General features: G+C 43.5%; 1 non-coding gene across 1 annotated transcript; it reads left to right on the forward strand.

Annotated features, from left to right (window-relative positions):
- Nucleotides 1-1,325: 1,325 nt before the first annotated feature.
- Nucleotides 1,326-1,465, forward strand: LOC129689521 (small nucleolar RNA SNORA48). The gene has a single exon (XR_008722127.1). It is a non-coding gene; the product is annotated as a small nucleolar RNA SNORA48 (small nucleolar RNA).
- Nucleotides 1,466-5,008: the final 3,543 nt, after the last annotated feature.

Consider the following 5,008-nt stretch of genomic DNA (forward strand, 5'->3'; position numbering starts at 1 on the left):
AAGCCTACTCCAGGTGAGCATAGCAACCAACCACCCATATCTCATGGTCTGGGTTTAGAGATGGTTTGTCACTCATCATAATTTAGACAATAAAAGCCTAAGTTTAAAGGAATCTTTTTAACTATTCTCAAACTTAACAGAAAACTATCTTAATTTAAAATCTTCAGATAATGTCAAACAGCCTGCAACTTTTTTTCAATACATTTATTCAGAATCATCAAAGAATAAGCTAAAGCATGTGAAAAACTTTTCAGATAATTGATAGTTTCCTCTGAAATTATAAAATCTCTTATTTAATGTAACTATTTGTATGGTAATCTTTCTAAACCTTTTTCTAAACTCCATTATGCAAATATCTATGCTACCTACATTAGCATAATACTTGAATGCTGTACTTAGCATTTCCTTAATGGTGTTATTAATAAATACACTATCCAAAGTATTACTCCTCTGGGAGTACTGAAATACATTGAACAACTGTCTCAATGTTAGATGTTCCTACACCATTTTGCTTTCTGCATGGAAAAGCACACATACATTGCTGTGACCCCTTTTTCTTCCTTTAAGACATATCTACCATTTCTTACTACTGGGGCATAAGCTTATCACCACATGATTTTTTTTTCTCTTTCAATCTACTATAGCTACAAAACCATATAACCATAAAAACATACTTATTATTTTAAATTATACCAAATTAAAGAAACTCTAAGTGACTCTAACACAGAATATCCTACCTGAGGCAACACATACATAAAAAAGTAACAAAGACTTATTTTTCTCTCCTAGAAACATGTAAGCAGCTGAGAGAGATAACAGCCTCTAGAGTAAATAAGCTTTAGATAAAAATAACAAGATATAAAAATTATGAAATAAAATAAACTGAATTGACCAATGACATTCAGACTTAATAGGCTACATATATATCGCTATAGTTATACTATAAATTGTATTTATGTGTCTATATATTATATACATATTTCACAGTTATTTACCTAAGTGATATGGAAAATAAACACTGATATCAATCACTGGAATCTACATCACTAGAAAATTCAAAGAAGAGGAAAAATTATCAAAGAAGTAAGGTATTTGTAAAATGATGACTACAGTTTTCTAAGAATTAAAGATATATGTCCTTAACTTAAATGCCTTATATACTATCAAGGAAAAAAAAAGATTAAAAAGATACATAAATTCATTACAGTAAAACTATGTGATCACAAAGTCAAAGAGAAAACTTAAAAATCTTTCAGAAGGAACAAAAAGGAAACAACAAACAAAGAAAAAATGGATCAGCATCCAACTTCTTAAAAGCAATTCTGGGCCCCTGGCAATGGGCAAAGAGACGCCTTGTTGGTCGTGTTGTTCTTATACCAGGGGCAGAGCAGATGGCGGTCCTCTGTTCATCCTAGCTTGATGCCTGGCTTGGTAGCCAGAACTGTTTTATTGCTAGGACTAACAAAAATCAAATCAAATCTAGGCAGCGTGGGAGGAGACAGACAGAGACCTGCCCTCAAATGCATGGCACAGCCAGGCCATAGACACCTGCTTGCGACCACGCAGCACAGCAAGGATGGAGGATGTCACCCAGGAGCCCACCAGCCGCATGGCCAGCCTGCAGTAGGGGCCATCACAATGTGGAAATATGTGGTGGTCAGATAGGAGAGAAAGAGAGGTGGAACAGCGTGAGCATTGTGAAGAAAGATGGAACTGGAGAGAGGGGGAAATAAGCAGCTTGTTGGGAGTGGCCAGTCCCGCTGCCTGGGGCCACGGTGAGGTCCCAGCCCAAGGGTCACCTCTGAGTCTGTGAGTATGCAGCGGCAGGGATCAGTGCCGATGTCTGCTCATATTTCCACTGGAGAACATGGGCTGTCCAGGGGCTGTGCATAACTGGGCCCACCCCTCACTGGATGGCGTAATCTCGGGGGAGCAGGCTTTGTACCGAGACCAGGCAGCACAGTGGAGCTGGCCCTGGTGGCAGGGGTGTGGGAGAGCGGATTCTGTCCTTCATCTGCTGTGTGGCGGCATGGACACAGAGGTCATGCCCCCTCCCCCTACTCTCAACACTCACACCTCCAGTAGTCGGGAAAGCTGCCCACGGGTCGTGAGCTCAGTTTAGCTAGCCCTGCTCCTCACCAGCTGCCCCACTCCAGAGAGTAGGCCCTGCGCCTCGCCTGGGCAGCATGGTAGAACTGGTCCTTATGGCGGGGGATGTAGGTCAACTGGCCCTGAGAGAAGAGCATGGGAGAGCTGGCCCCACCACTCCTCTGCCAGGAGATGACGTGGATAACGAGCGATGCACGCCCCCCCCCCCTTCCTCCCTTGCCACCTGAGGTAGCTGGGAGAGCTGGCTCTAGGGTCAAGGGAGCCGGAGACCTAGCCCTGCCCCCTCACGGTAGCACTTGAGAGAGCGGGGGCCTTGAACCTCACCTGGGTGACACAATGGAGCTAGCTCCGATGGTCAAAGCACAGGTGAGACGGACCCCAGGGTGTGAGAACCGGAGAGCTGGCCTAGCCCCTCACACGCTGCAGCACTTGGGAGAGTGGGCCCTGCCTCCTGCTGATGGCCACACTGGGTGGCCTGGCTGAGACAGTGCTGGAGAACTCTCCTGGTGAGCGTGGATAAGGGAGAGCCTGCAGGCTAACCAGCTCAGCTACTCAGGCCCAGATCCAGAGCTCTGAGTTGGTCCACCCCAAAAACCTGTATTATCTGCAAATGGTTGAGATGAGCGAAACGGATAGTCCTGTTCTTCCAAAACTGATAAATGGAAGGAGTCCTGATGAAAATCCAATATTGATGGCATCACAGAAGCTGGAGATATTGAATCAGACCAATGAGTCATTGCAATGAACATTTTGCAAGTGAAGAAGTGTGGACAGAGAAATGTACTGTGGAACACGCTGTGACAGGCTACAGCTTCCACAATGAGATGTTTTCTATGCTTTGGTGTTTTGTTATTGCTGTTGTTGTTACTGTGTGTGTGTGTGTGTGTGTGTGTGTGTGTGTGTGTGTGTGTGTTGGAAGGGAGGCTACAAGGGCAAAGGGCAGATATGAGGGGATGGAGAGATGAGGGTACTGGGGTGCGTGATGTGAAACTCACAAAGAATCAATAAAACGTTTGTTTTTGTTTTTTTTAAGTAATTCTGGATACAAGCATTCAATAAATAATAAATAATGATGTCTTACATATTGTGGAAAAACAAATTCAAACCTCAAATTTTATAACTAACTACTATGTAAATGAAACATAAGTCCATATATACAGCCATGTGGCCACATACTTTATAAGTCTTCCTCTTTTTGAGTCACTCGGAAAGGTGTACTATTTCCTTTTCTTCCCCACAGCTCTATTCTAGGTGTGATTTCTCTGGTACTTTGGGCTTCCTAAATCTTTCTCTGAAGTGCCCCTCCCTGCCTTGGAGTTGCCTGTTGCCCTGTGGCTAAGTGACTTCTTAGTCTGCTTACCTCCAAAGTCATGGCTTTTTCCCCCTTCTTTTCTACATTTTCCTCCTCTGGGCAGCTTCTGAGATTTACAGCTTGTCAGTCCTGGGGTTTTTCTTTCAAACTCTAATAAAATTGTCCTTTTCTATTTGAATCCATGCTTTCTTTTTTATTTTTTAATTTATTTTTTATTTATTGCAACTTATTCACTTTGTATCCCAGCTGTAGCCGCCTCCTTCATCCCCTCCCAATCCCACACTCCATCCTTCTTCTCCTTCCATGCCCCTCCCCAAGTCCACTGATAGGGGAGGTCCTCCTCCCCTTCCATCTGACCCTCACCTATCAGGTCTCATCAGGACTGCTTGCATTGTCTTCCTCTGTGGCCTCGCTGCACCCCCTCCTCGCGGGGGGGGGGGGGAGTATATCAAAGGGCCCGCCACTGAGTTCATGTCAGAGACAGTCCCTGTTCCCCTCACCAGGGAACCCACTTGGATACTGAGCTGCCATGGGCTACATCTGAGCAGGGTTTCTAGGTTATCTCCATGAATGATCCTTGGTTGGAGTATCAATCTCAGAAAAGACCCCTCAGCTCAGATTTTTTTTGGTTCTGTTGCTCTCCTTGTCAAGCTCCTGTACCCTCCAGATCTTTCTATCTCCCCCTTCTTTCATAAGATTCCCTGCACTCTGCCCAAAGTTTGGCTATGGGTCTCAGTAGCTGCTTTAATACCCTGCTGGGTAGAATCTTTCAGAAACCCTCTGTGGTAGCCTCCTGTCCTGTTCCCTGTTTTCTACCTCTTCCAATGTCTATCCCATTTGCCTTTCTGAATGAGGATTGAGCATCTTACCCAGGGTCCTCCACCTTGCTTAGCTTCTTTACATATACAGATTTTAGTATGATTATCCTATATTATAAGTCTAATATCCACTTATAAGTATTACCATGTATATCTTTCTACTTCCGGGATACCACACTCAAGATGATCTTTTCTAGTTCCCACCATTTGCCTGCAAATTTCCCGATTTCCTTGTTTTTAATTGCTGAGTAGTATTCCATTGTGTAAATGTTCCACAATTTCTGTGTCCATTCCTCCATGGAGGGACATCTGGGTTGTTTCCAGGTTCTGGCTAGTACGAATAAAGCTGCTCTGAACATGGTTGAACAAATGTCCTTGTTGTATACTTGAGCATATTTTGGATATATGCCTAGGAGTTAGGTATAGCTGGATCTTGAGGTAGCACTCACTATTCCTAATTAATTGTCTGAGAAAGCTCCAGATTGATTTCCAAAGTGGTTGTACAAGTTTACATTCCCACCAGCAATGGAGGAGGGTTCCCCTTTCTCCACATCCTCCTCAGCATGTGTTGTCACTTGAGTTTTTATCTTAGCCATTCTAATGGGTGTAAGGGTCGTTTTGATTTGTATCTCCCTGATGACTAAGGACATTGAGCATTTCTTTAAGTGTTTCTCTGCCATTCTGTATTCCTCTACAGAGAATTCTCTGTTTAGCTCTGTACCCCATTTTTTAATTGGATTACTTGATTTTTTTTTTTTTTTTGCTGTTT

The sequence above is a fragment of the Psammomys obesus genome, unplaced genomic scaffold (assembly GCF_907164565.1).
Source record: "Psammomys obesus unplaced genomic scaffold, mPsaObe1.curated_primary_1811, whole genome shotgun sequence".
In the NCBI taxonomy this organism is placed as follows: domain Eukaryota; kingdom Metazoa; phylum Chordata; class Mammalia; order Rodentia; family Muridae; genus Psammomys; species Psammomys obesus.